This window comes from Triticum aestivum, chromosome 3A (genome assembly GCF_018294505.1).
Source record: "Triticum aestivum cultivar Chinese Spring chromosome 3A, IWGSC CS RefSeq v2.1, whole genome shotgun sequence".
NCBI classification, from domain to species: domain Eukaryota; kingdom Viridiplantae; phylum Streptophyta; class Magnoliopsida; order Poales; family Poaceae; genus Triticum; species Triticum aestivum.
Window position 1 is genome coordinate 272,340,426 of NC_057800.1, and position 14,561 is coordinate 272,354,986.

A 14,561-nucleotide genomic window follows, 5' to 3' on the forward strand; every position below is an offset into this window, starting at 1 on the left:
CAAACCAGTGTATGTGTTTGGATAAAGTGGGAAGAACTACTTGGGTCAAGTCAAAGGACTTGACATGATTGAGTTGGGTTGATGCCCAGTCTATTTATGTTGATATCTGTAACATGTCCTCATGGTTACTTGAATTCTCCTGATGCATGTCTTACAAGTTGTTGAACATGTCATTGCACTCAAAACTAGCTTTCTGCAAAAATTTACCTATATCATGCATTGTTGTATCTTGAACCAAAACATGGGTTGCTTGCGAGTACATTCAAAGTACTCATTGGCTTGCCACTGGTTATTTTATTGGCCAGGCATGAAAGAACAGGATATAATGAAGAGTACCTTGGTGACGAACATGCGAGCTAGGATGCTTCCCAGTCAGAATGCCTGTTGGGTTGAGGCAGATGCATGGGTTCTACTTATCGACGAAGATTTCCGCTGCTTAAGTTTATTTGGTGTTCAGCCCTTGTGGCTTTATCTATGTAAGACTTGACCATAATGGTCCTACTTGTGTGAAATGGTATGTATGGATGTAAGACTCTTGTTATTCAGCTTTTGTGTGTTCAGTGAGCATTGATCTCTGGGATCACTGTACACGTGCATTCGGTGATCTCGACTTATGAGTCGGGGTCCCCACAATGAGTCTCTGGAGTCGAGCGACGACAGCTACATGGCTCCAAGCTCTTGCCATGCCTGGAGCACGGCAGCAGCATCTGCTCGACATCGACGATGATCTGGATGGGGTTGGCGCTGGCCTCGCATGGCTCACTGTTGATGATGGCGTCGACGGTGTTGCCCGTAGCCAGGGCTCCTTGAAGTTTTTCTTATTTTGTTCCCTGCAAGGACTCGAGGCAAACCCTGCGGGGGCATGTGGAAAACCTTGTAATGCTTTGGCTCTGAAGTTTATTAGTCTGAGTAAATGGTTGCAGCTGTGTGTCCTGCTTCGACATTGTTCCCCCTTTTCGTTCTCGTGGTAGCTTAGCGCTCTACGCCGATAGGTCCCAGTCCCTAGGTAGGCTTCGGCCGTCGCTGGTATGCCAGGTCGCGATGCCGTGGTCAAGGCCAGGAGGTGAGCGGCCCGAGGTCCGGTAAGAGCCCCTGGCCCATGATGCTCAAGAGGTCCCCTTTGGCATGCAAGCAGCTCCCAGGAGGCCAAAAATGGAAGTAGTGTTGCCGGAGCAAGTTTATGAGAGTGGAGAACATCAGATAGAGAGATTCATGCCGTCATGCACGGGTGACTTATCTTTTGGCAAGCCTGAGGTGAACCCCTTGTGGACGCCTGATTTTCGCTTTAGCGGTGGTGCTACTAGGTAGGGCTCACGCCGGCCTCCCCTTTCCTTGCTCATCTAAATGCTCTGCGTCCTTGGGTCTCGACCCTCGGGCGAGGCTCAGCTGCCGCTTGAATGCGAGGTCGCGATGCCGTGGTTAAGGATAGGGGTGAGGGCTAGAGAGTCAGTAGGAGCTCCTGAGTCGCGATGCTCAGGAGCCCCCCTTTAGTGCACAAGCGAATCACATAAAAAAGGGGCGGTCGGTGGGGCCGCCTGTAGTTAAGCTCTGGAGATTCTTGCGGGTTAGTCTGAGAGGGGAATATAACTCATAATCGTGCTTTGCTATCCTGCCGCTGATCTTTCTGCAAGAAGATGAAGGCACTGAGGATCTGCTGAGGTGATGTGCACGGAGCGGGCCGCGAGCCAGAGTTCGATCTCTCAGGTTTTTCAGTGTTGTAGGGATGGACCCGAGCACATGCGCCGTGGCAGCATGTGTTGCCCCTGTTGCGGGATGAGCAGGAGGCTGGTCAGTAACGCGGGAAACCACGAAGGGCAACAAGCAAGCAGGTGATAACATAAATCATCTCATGGAAGGAGATAACGATAGTTCTGATAGATGCAAGAACGATACATGCCGCAGGGCAGACCCACACGGCCTGGGGATGATGCAGCCGAGGGGCGCCCCCAACAAAGCAAATTAATGGTGCAAAAGGATATATGTCACAGGGACAGGCCCATGCGACCTGGGGATAATACTCCCCGTGGGACGCCCCAACTGAATAAACTGGAAAATGTCACCTGGCTGTAGCGCAGAAGAGATCTTGGAGTAGCTGAAGATGCATGCCGAAGAAGTCGCGCCTCACAAGCAGCCTGGGTCCTGAACCTCGGGAGGCTCTGGAGGCTCGGCAGGCTCATGAGGAACCATCGCCATCTCCGTCAGGACCACGTGGTGCCTGGCCTCCTGAGCTGCCACGATGCTCCGCATGCGATGCTGGAAGGTAACAGCCGCGCTCTGCAGGCCAAAAGGCATGCGAACGTAGCTGTGAGGGGGGCCCTCAGACCAACCAACGTGCGATGGAAAGAAGCACTCCTGGGATGCGGCCTTGTTGAGCCCTAGAATGTTGACTCAGATGCGCAACTCGTTGTCCTCGCCAGGACAAAGAGCCGCGCCAGGTGATAGGCGGCGGTCGCCGCACATGGCTCTCGCATCTTGAAGCTCTCCGGTCGCCATGGTGATGAGCTCTTGAGCACCTGGCACCTCATGCCTTGTGCCCTTGTGAGGGAAGCATGCGATGAAGCATGCCTCCATGTGGTGCCCGAGCACCTCCCTCGCGACATTGGATTAGTCAGAGGCCCTCCAGAAGAGAGCCCCCGTGCCCAGCCTAAGGAGGGCGTCGGGTGCGCCTTCCTATGCGCGAGAGGGAGGCGCCCTGTCTGTGGGCACGGGTCCTGTAGTGGTGTGACTGGAGACACCGCTCTCCTGAGTCTCTTGGTTGAGCAGCTGCTTCTTCTTCTTGGGGACAGCCTCAGGAGGGTAGATGGCGCCTTCGTTGTGTGGGCCTTCGACCGCTGCGGCCTGGTAGGCACGCTCGAGGGAGCACACCGTGTCCTTCTCCTCGCAAGCGATTAATGCCGTGGTTCCTTGACATCTTGAGGACATTGTAGCCATGATGGGTCACCGCCATGAACTTGGCCTGGGCTGGATACCCAAGGATGGCATTGTACAGAAGGCGGATGTGGGCGACGTCGAAGTCGATGAGCTCGCTGCGGTAGTTGTCACGTTGGCAGAAGGTGACAGGGAGGCGGATCTGCCCTATCGGGGTGGTGGAGTCATCGGTTACCCCTGAGAAAGGCTTGGTGGGCTGCATCTGATCATAGGGAACTTGGAGGCGGTCGAACGTCTTGATGGATTGGAAAGTGAGCCCCGCACCACCGTCGATGAGGGTCTTGGTGACGAGGACATTGCTGATGACGGGCGAGCAAAGCATCGGGAGGGCGCCGGCAGTTGCGACACACTTGAGTTGGTCGGACGAGCTGAAGGTGATGGTGCACTTGGACCACCTGAGCAGACGTGCGGCCTCGAGCTTGGGGAGGGTTGCGTTCACCTCACAAGCAAACTGCTTGAAGATGCGATGAGAGGCTGGGGCCTGAGCGCCGCCCAAGATGCAGGTGATGGTGTGTGGCTCGTGGATGTCCCCAGCCCCCTCATCCTGGTGGTGGCCGTTGTTCCTTCTTGGTGGCGGTGGCAGTGAAGGGAGGCCAGCATTGCCCTAAGGACGGTCCTCATGAGGCTGATCTCTCCAAGCGCCCTCGCGAGGCTGGCCCTGCCAGCGGTCCTCGCGAGGCTGATCTCGCCACTTCTAGCGGGGGACGCAGGGGTTTGTAGCGAGATACTCTTCAAGTTGAATCTGCAATGCTTTCCATAGATAATCTGACTACCTTTTATCTTTTCACGAATCTCATATACTGAACATAATCATAATGATTATGAGCTTGCGCGCATGAAAAGAATAAAGCAGAACAATGCCATGGCTGTCAAACTTGGCATTAAGGGACTGAAATCAAGTCTGGATGCAATGCAATGGAAACGCTCTCCACCTATAGGTTCGTGCTCAGAATATGATCCTAACAATTATTCTGAGCTGGAGGGAGACCTAAGTCAATGTAGCTACCTAGTGGAGGAGTGAGAGGCAAATGCCCTATCTTATTCACCCATCAAGGTGCTTTCTCTAACTTTCCAAGGTTATATTGGTCGCACATATTGTGCAACTGATGATTTCCATTCTTTTACTTTGTTTCACTGCCATTAGCTTAGTTTACAAATCATGTATGTGAATATGCCCTGCCAATCCATTTTCAGTACATATTCCATCTGTCATCATACCATATGTATCCATTCAAATGTTGTTCTTGGGTATCAGACGTTCAAAAGGAAGAGGGTGATTGCTGATCGTAGAGGAGCACAAACAAAGTATTTGGAGAAGTTAGTGACACGTGATAAATCAAATAGCCCATTAGGTGTAGTTGCAATATCATCAGACCCAGAAAACATGGCTACAAGTCTAGCAGACTCTAGCCCTACTACACTGGCCATCTCTGATGCCCCAACTCAACAGACCCAACTGGAGCAAGCAGTGTGATGATGCCAGTTGACATAGCATGAGCTCTATGATGCATAAACCCCATTCCAGCAAAGAGTACACAAAATCCAGTTGCCAAATCCCTTTTCGAACGAGAGAGAGCCCCAATTTCAGCAAATAGGACCGTTGTTTCACTTCTTCCCAGTTTAGAAGACGAAGCTTATATTGTTGTCAGGAACTTTGTGCGCATCTTTCCTTCATGGAAAGATTACACCATAGACAAAGAACAATTTCCAATCTTCCTCCACAACTTATGCTTTGATGGCAAGCCTCTAAATGCTTTTGCTGACAGAAGACACAAGATTCTATTCTTTTAAATAGGCAAGGACCAAACTGGATAGTCAAGACGGGCAAGGGTTGGTTGCCCTTTTCAAGCATGCGTTGATGGCAAGCCTCTAAATGAAATTTCTGTAAAGTCTTCGGTGCTACATTTATTAGATAGTGACTGGAATAATCTTGTTACACATTGTTCTCGTCTGCAGCGTAAGGTACTGTCAATGATATCACATCATAATTCGAACTACATTTCTGCATGTGCCTTACGGTCTCACTTGTACGAAAACTATTTGGAGAAGAACATTCTTTCTCAAAGGACCACAGAATCTCACAACTATACAGAACATGGCATTGCTCTTGTGAGTACCTCTTGCCCTGTATGACCATACTTACTTCAATAGCTGGTTGATTATGTAGCATCACAACACATGTTAGCCTTATTATCCTCGATTTGTGGACATATAAGATCCGTAGCGACAATTACATAAATTTAGAATCAACCCAATGCTTTTGAAGAGGTTTAGCTGCGTAGTCCTCTTGTAAGGACCGAACATCGTCTATCACTATGCTTACATTAACAGCTACTCCCTTCGTCCCATAATATAAGAGCTTTTTGTATAGTACACCAGTGTACAAAACACTCTTATATTATGGGAAGGAGGGTTTGGTTCACTGTGTAGCATTCTGCATCTTATCTCCTTCGCCCAGCATTTACTAGAAAATATTAGATTTATATTTAATCTTACCAAAAAGTTGAATACACAGACAATGCCAGTGCTCTTGTCAGTACATTTTGTCCTGTAACACTTGTACTTACAAGGATTGGTAGTTGATTATGTAGCATCAATATGCATCTTATCTTCATTGTCCTCTATCCCTTCCACTATTATCATATCTATGATTACTCTCTACAAAATGTAGAGTACAGGCAATGCTTATGAAAAAGATTCTGTGTTGAAATTCTTGAGTTATCCTTCCCTTGACATGGAGAAGGGCATTATAAAGCCGGTGTTAACTGTTAATGTAACTCAGTCCTTCTAAAGCCTTTATCATCAACTGCTGTTTAATTTAGTCATAGTCCTTATCGTCAACTCCTATTTAGTTTGTTGTTTCTATCAAAATGCATGTTCGCAACAATTGTAAGTTCCAAGTTTTAGTTGTAAAACCAAATTCCTTATTCATACCACGCACATTACTAAATACTCCCTATATGTATGCTTGTTTTTGTGGATCTATAATACAGTGTGTCGTGAAGCTGCCCACATTTGCACCTTGTCATCTCCCGTTTTATCTTACTGATGTGGCTGATGATATGAACAACATGTCATGCAGATTAACCAAAATTGATACAATGATTGTATTTGCCCTTCACCTATGGTTGTTTTGTTGACATGGTAATCCAGTAGTGTCGTGAAGCCCCCACATTATGAATAATGCCAAATTATGCTATTGATATTTTGAACCGACTCTTTATTTTCTAATTAGAAATTGGGTGGAATTGACAGCACAGTTACCATCTTTGTGTTATACACGTGCAAAACCTGTCATCTCTCTGCTTGTTTCAGGGTGATATGCCTAATGGCTTGCACAAGTCTGCTAAAGGTTATGAGACAAACCCAACATATGTTGTAGCAAAGAAGGCAAAACATCTTGAAGATAGCGAGACAACCCCAAAGCCATGTCTTGATGCAGTGCTCAAGTTACTTGAGATTAGTAGTCAGACAAGCTCACAGAATTCGATGTCCGAATTAGTTTGACTTCTTCAGCCCCTAGTTCAAACAGAAAGACATTCTGCAACTCAACTTCAACTTGAAGTCGTATCTCTAAGGAAGATCACGGAGAACACCAATGAGAACCTCATTGCTAAACAGCTACACCTGGAAGCAATGACTCACATGCTAGGCTGGTCTCATATTCTTGCTCAGCAGCTTGCACAGCAGCTCCCGTGCAAGGCTAACCTTTCTTGAACTGTCTTGGAATTTGTCTTGGTTGAGTGTTATTTTGTTACTGCAACGGCTCCTACTTTTTGTAATCTGCTTCTTCGTTGCGCTTTATGACCACTGGTGGCGAACTTTGATGCCCAGTGGATGTAATATACCATAAATCCTTTATTGCATAGAGTAGGTTTATTCTAAGTTACTATGCCTGGAATGAGGCCCAGGCCGCCCTCAAGGAGATCCAGGAGGCCAAGAAGATCATGGCGGGTAAGGCATTTAAGATGAAAAGCAAGTATGCAGCAGTACCTTTTACTAACTCGAGCTCTGAGTTCCCCAGGAGCCTTCGCGGATTTTCCATGCAGTGTATCCGATGCCGCGGAGTTCTATCGAGCCGAAGGAGATGGTTTCATGGAGAGGCTATTCTGGTCGCAGTATGCGGCGCCGGAGCATCCCATGTCCTTCACCGACCAGCTGAAACAGCTGGTGGAGCTGCATAGGGTGGCCGAACTAGCCATTAAGGATTTGATAATCTGGCTATGGCCAGCCGAAGCTATGCCCAGCAGCTACTTCGGACTCGTGAGGCGGGTGGTGAACGCCTGTCCTCGACTGGATGTCGTGAAGCGCTCGGCCTATATTGAAGGTTCACGCATGGAGAGGGAGTCCTGGATTAGGGGGTCTCCGGACAGCCGGACTGTTGGACTATGAAGATACAAGATTGAAGACTTTGTCACATGTCCGGATGGGACTCTCCTTGGTGTGGAAGGCAAGCTTGGCAATATGGATATGTAGATCTTCTTCCTTGTAACCGAATCTGTGTAACCCTAGCCCCCTCCGGTGTCTATATAAACCGTAGGGTTTAGTCCGTAGAACAACAATCATACCATAGGCTAGCTCCTAGGGTTTAGCCTCCACGATCTCATGGTATATCGACTCTTGTAATACTCACATCATCAAGATCAATCAAGCAGGAAGTAGGGTCTTACCTCCATCGAGAGGGCCCGAACCTGGGTAAACATCGTGTCCCCCGCCTCCTGTTACCATCCGCCTTAGACGCACAGTTTGGGACCCCCTACCCGAGATCCATCAGTTTTGACACCGACATTGGTGCTTTCATTGAGAGTTCCACTATGCCATCATCGTAAGGCTTGATGGCTCCTTCGATCATCGGTAACGATGCCGTCCAGGGTGAGGTTTTTCTCCCCAGACAGATCTTTGTATTCAGCGGCTTCGCACTGCGGGCCAACTCGCTTGGCCATCTGGAGCAGATTGAGAGCTACGCCCCTGGCCATCAGGTCAGGTTCGGAAACTTAAACTACACTACTGACATCCGCAGAGACTTGATCTTTGGTGGATTCGAGCCCATGTCAGGTGCGCCACACGATCACGACGTGCATGATTTAGCTCTGCCTTCGGACAATGTTCGGGAGATCACACCTGCAACTACTCCAGCCTTCAATCTGGAGAAAATTGCACCATCCGAGGACGGGTGGATAGACCCTGCCATGGAGGCCGCACTCTCAGTGGCGATAGAGCCAGATACTGACTTCACCCCTTACAAGAGCCGGGTTGCCGAACCACTGGATTCGTCTCCGGCCACGGACTCCGAGCCGTCTACTTCCATGCCTATCGAATCCGATTGGGAGCCGATCATGGAGTTCACCTCCGCAGAGAGCTTTCAGCACTCACCTTTTGGCGACGTGCTAATTTCATTAAGGTCTCTCTCCTTGTCAGGAGAACCTTGGCCGAACTATGTCCAGCTAGAATGGGATGCGGACGACAAAGAATTTCGTTCCCCACCCACCACCCACTTAGTAGCCACTGTCGATGATTTAACCGACATGCTCGACTTCGACTCCGAAGACATCAGCGGTATGGACGACGATGCAGGAGACGAACAGGAACCACCGCCCATAGGGCGCTGGACCTCCACCTCATCATATGATATATACATGGTGGACACCCCCAAAGAAGGCATGGCGACGAGATAGCAAAGGATGACCCCTCCAAGAAGCAACACAAGCGCCAACGTCAGCGGCGCCGCTCTAAGTACTGCCATAGGAAATGTAGTGATACCGGCACAAGAGACAATAACACTCCGGATAGTGCCGAAGACGACAACAATCCCCTCCAGCACGATTTAGAGCGGGAGGGTGAACAAGCTAGCCCTCCAGAGCGGGCAGTAGATGGAGAAGCGGAGGAGGACAATTACGTGCCTCTCTCCAAAGATGAGGTGAGCCTCGGCGACGAAGAATTTATCGTGCCTGGGGATCCCGTCGAACCGGACCACTTCAAGCGTCGGCTTATGGCCACAGTAAATAGCTTGAAGAAAAAGCAACAACAACTTCAAGTTGATCAAGATTTGCTAGCAAACAGATGGACCAAAGTCCTTGCGGCCGAGGCATATGAAATCGAGCGCCCCTCCAAGAGTTACCCAAAGCGCAGGTTGCTACCTCACCTCGAGGAGGAAGCATTGAAAATTACATCACCAGCGTATGATACGGCTGACGGGCCACCTCGTGGCCGAGACAGAGAGGCATTTCAGCCTGAAGTCCAGCCCGCACTCCGCCGCCAATTAAACAAATGCCAAGGCCCGGGGCAACACGCGGGACCTACGAGACGTATTTGAAAACAAGGCAAAACATGCAAGATCAATATACGGATCACGGGGGCGCGCACCAACATGCGACGATGATCGTCACGCCGGATACACTAAAAGCAAATCTGGACGAGCCGAACACGGCAGACAAGACTCGTATGAACCTTGTCATGATAAAGCCCGACACAGAGGCGCCGCACACCCCTTATGCTTCACTGATGAAGTAATGGGTCACGAATTCCTAGAAGGGTTTAAACCCGTAAACATTGAATCATACGATGGTACTACAGACTCCGCGGTATGGATAGAAGACTTCTTCCTCCACATTCACATGTCCCGTGGGGATGACCTGCATGCCATCAAGTATCTCCCGCTAAAACTCAAAGGGCCGGCTCGGCATTGGCTCAATAGCTTGCCAGCAAATTCCATCAGAAGTTGGGAGAACTTGGTAGAGGCATTCCTGGACAATTTCCAGGGCAGTTATGTGCGACCGCCGGACGCTGACGATTTAAGTCATATAACTCAACAGTTAGGGGAATCGGCTAGGAAATTCTGGACCCGGTTCCTAACCAAGAAGAACCAAATTGTCGACTGTCCAGACGCAGAGGCCTTAGTGGTATTTAAGCATAATATACGTGACGAATGGCTCGCTCGGCACCTCGGCCAAGAGAAGCCAAAATCCATGGCAGCCCTCACGACACTTATGACCCGCTTTTGTGCGGGCGAAGATAGCTGGTTGGCTCGTAGTACCAATACAGCAAGCAAACCTGGCATATCAGAAGCCAGGGATAGCAATGGCAAACCACGATGCAACAAACACAAGCACCGCAAATATGGTGAAAACGCCGAAAATACGACAGTTAATGCCGGGTTCAGGGGCTCAAAATCCGGTCAGCGGAAAGGGCCACCCAAAATTAAAAATCCGGGTCCATCCAGTCTGGACCGCATACTCGATCGCCAATGCCAAATTCATGGCACCCAGAAACGCCAGCCACCCATACCAACAGAGAATGCTGGGTCTTCAAACAAGCTGGCAAGACAAGCGACAAAGATGAAGAGGGGTCTCAAAGCAACGATAGCAACGAAGAGCCCAGATCACCGAACACAGGAGGGCAAAAGAAATTCCACCCCCTATCAAATCGGTGAACGCGGTAAATACCACCCAAATTGCGAACCCGGACACCGTCAAGGGCTCCAAACTACTTCGCGGAAGGATACCCCGGCTCGTCCAGAGCTCAACTAAACACTCTGGCGAAGGCCATGATAGGCCGAACTCAGCGGTTCAACCCCCCTCCGGCATGTAAACATTTCTTATATTTCCTTCGCAGGTTCACCTTTGCACCGACCAGGACGGACTACACGAAGGCAGCTTGGATGCGTTAGGGAATCCTTAGACATTCCCCGCAGTGACCGTCCGGCTATATTACGGATCCGCACTCAACCTCTTCCCCCTGGTCACAGTAGGTTCGGCTATCACAACCCCTTTTTATCACATTACTTGTGCCCATACGCATAGACATATTATTCGAATACAAAATGTGGATTTATATGATGTTTACCTGCTGATTAATTCTTATTGAAATCATTTTGTCAAGTGGCATCCGCACACAGCGATATGCCTTAAATATGCCAGGGGCTTCGTTTTCCCGTAACACGGCAATAAAAGTCTGAACACCTTCATGGAAGTTCGGCACCCCGAACCTATAGCATTATATGCATCAGCTCCGAATCATGTCTTGGGTCAATAGTTGGGTTTTCCCGGCTACCATGTTTTGGTACCTTACGTTCCGCTATATCGGCTAAGGTAGCACTGGGAGAACTACTGCGATTGTGTCCCGGTTCTTCCGGATGAGCACCTTAGTAGAGAAAGCCGAAAACTGACTGTCATGATACGGCGAGAGCTTGTCAGCTGTTCGAGCGGTTACAAAATCTTTAAGGATTTCTCCTGCATAATGCCATAACCAATGCAGCGTGCGATGGATCGGTTTTTTCTCCGATCAGGCGCTTATAGAGCCCCTAGTATGGTCTTCCAAAGACAAGAGGCTGCGCCGACCATACTAAAGCTCCTATGGCTAAGTGAGAGTGATAAAGCCCTATAGTCTGATTGCTTGGTTCATTGTGCTGAGCACCTCCTTCGAAGGACCCAAAAGTGGGATAAAGAGTGCTCAGGTTAATCCCGAACACCCCCGTACTTCTTACATGGGGGTAGAAGCTGACGACTGGCCAACTCTCAGGTTTAATATAAAAACGGCTCCACGGGAGGGTGAACTTTTATATAATGGGCGACAAATAAACGACCTTGTTCAAACATTACAAAGGACAACAGGATTGGCATTCATGGAAATATAATGTCCTTGGTGCATAGCTCCGCTGCAAGGTAGGATCCTTTCAGGACAATCTCATAATATAATTCGGGCTTGCGGTGCTCCTTCCCCTCTGGCGGTCCTCCGCTCATTAGCTTTTCGGCATCCATCTTCCCCAGTGCACCTTTGCGCGGGCGAAGGCCATTCGCGCTCCTTCTATACAGACCGACCGCTTGATGACGTCAAGTCGAGGGCAAGCACTTACAAGCCGCCTCACGAGCCCGAAGTAGCTGCTTGGAATCGGCTCGGCAGGCCATAGCCGGATAACCATATCTTTCATGGCTAGTTCCGCCACCCTATGCAGTTCGATCAGCTGTTTCAGTTGATCGGCAAAAGGCACCGGATAATTCGACACCAAATACTGCGACCAGAAGAGCTTATCTGCGGTGTTCCTTTCTTCGGCTCGGTAGAATTGGGCGGCATCTGATATGCTGAAGGTAGCTTGGCAAATACACCTGAGAAATCCGGATTCAAAATCAGAAACATAGTTTTCCCTTCAAATACTTGCTTTACATGGGAAAAGCCTTACTCGCCGTGATCTTTCTCGCCTCTTAGATCCCCTGCAGTGCGCTTTGGGTTTCCCCCCGGGCATTTCTCGTGGCTTGACGCGCCTTGGTGAGTTCGGATTCTTTCTCCGTTAAACTCTGCTCCAAGGTCTCGCATTTACTTACGGCCTCTTGCAGCTCCTGCTCAGCTTTAATAACTCTGGCCTCGTGTTTCTCATGAAGAGTCCGCTCTGTGGCCGCCCTTTTCTCGGCCTCGACAATGGCCCTTTTGAGGGCCTCGACTTCGGTCATAATCCCTAGCACAAATTATGTGACTTATTTCATACTGAACATTTATTTCACAATAAATGCGCGCAACGCTTGTGCATACCTTGTTTATCCCTCAACTGCATTTTCAATTGGCCAAGTTCTTCTATGGACCGCTCCAGACTTTGATTCAGTTCAGAGATCTCCACAATACGAGAGGCAGCAACTGCTACAGGTACCTGCTTGAAACAAGAAGAGAAATCAATGTCATCCAATGAGTCTTCCTGCGATCATCAATTTGATCCCCTGTCTGGTTCTTTCTTTGACCAAACAGTGTATCAGGGGCTACTATCTATACTATGACACTCTTCGACAACTCATAAAACATACCTCAAAGCCTCTTATAAGGATGATACAGGATTTGTTCAGTCCACTCTCAGTTGACCAAATCTTCTCAATCGCCGCACCCATAAGGGCACGGTGTTTATCAACGATGGAGGCGTCTTGTAATGCCACCAACAAAGCATCCGATACTTCTGGATGGACAGAGATCGCCGGCGGAATAGGCACGCCCCCTCCAGCTGAAGTAGGCTCCCTTCGTGATTCTGGAGCCATACAGGTCTCTGGAATCGCATCCGGCGGGGAGGCGAACTCAGGATCACCCCCGCAGTCAGACCCCATGGGAATCTTTTCCCCCACGTGTACGACCCCTTCAGTTTGACCTCCAGGTGCCGCCTTCATGGTTTCTTCCTTTCCTCCTTGGCTAGACTCCTTCTAGGATGGAGCCTCGGTGTTATGCACCTGTTTGGAGGAAGGGGCCTTTGGAGGCGTCCCGCTCTCCATAGCATTTGAGCTCAGCAGGTCCTCTGATGAGGATTGTTTGGTACGGAACCTCGCCGGACTACAATATATATATATATATACTCAGGCTAAAATACTAAGCCATGATGTGTCCGGACGCTTAAACATACTCGGATTTTATATAATTACGAGTTCACCAGGGGCTGTGCCCTGGGATCCCATGTCGGGCCACTGTCGGCGACGGCAGTGGACTCCTCCGGAAGAGGAGCCATTCCCCTTTTGGGCAGTTCGGCCTCCAAGGGTGCGGAGGCCGTCCTCTTCCTTCCCCCCCCCCCCCCCCGCAGGGGATTCATCTTCCTCCTCCTCTTCATCCTCTTCGGAGGCGTAATGGGTAACAGAACCTTCGGATATTGTGTCCGAAGTGCCGCGGCGACGAAGGCCACCCCGGGTCTTTTTGGCCTCGTTCTCGGCCGTCTTCTTCGGCACCTTGTAAGGCGCCAGGACCAGTATCTTCGTCAGAAGTGGGATGGCCGGGTCTTCGGGCAGCGGGGCCGGACAATGGATCCACTCCGCCTTCTTCATCCATCCCTGGGAGAGTTGAATAACATGTGTTAAGCGCTTCCTTTGGGTCATGTGGATAGAAAAGTTGGATAAACTCACCGAACTTGCAAGGCGGGACAGTTGGTACCCGCGGTCCTCGGCGGAGTCCGGCCATAATTTGCTGGACTTGAAAAGCACCTTCCAAATGTCCTTGTGCGAGGAGCCGAAGAACCCTCACAAGGTTTGGTGCCTGGCCGGATCGAATTCCCATAGATTGCAAGTCCGGTGTTGACAAGGCAGTACCCGGCGGACTAACATCACCTGGACTATGTTGAAAAGTTCAATGTTCTTATCTCCCATATCTTTAACGCGCGTTCGGAGCACCGACAGTTCGTCGGACGAGGACCAGTCCAGGCCTTTCTTAACCCAGGATGTAAGCTGCAGAGGGGCGCCAGATCGAAACTCGGGAGAGGTGGCCCAATCCTTGCCGCATGGCTCAGTGATGTAAAACCACTGTTGTTGCCACTCCTTGACAGAATCATCAATGGTTACAGTTGGCCATATGATGTTGGGCATCTTGCTCACCATAGCGCTCCCGCACTCGGTGTGCTCGCTGCCCACCACCTTGGGCTTCACATTAAAAACCTTCAGCATAAACCGAAGTGCGGCGAAATGCGGAGAAAAGCCTTGCACACGAAAATGAATGTCTAGATGTTGAGGAAGGAATTAGGGGACAGATCGTGAAGATCGATTCCATAATAATACATGATGCCACGAACCAATGGGTGGAGGGGAAAACCTAGCCCGCAGACAAAGTGCGGGAGGAATACAACCCTCTCGTGGGGTTCCAGAGTGGGGACAATATGTCCCGCCATCGGGAGGCGGTGGCTGATT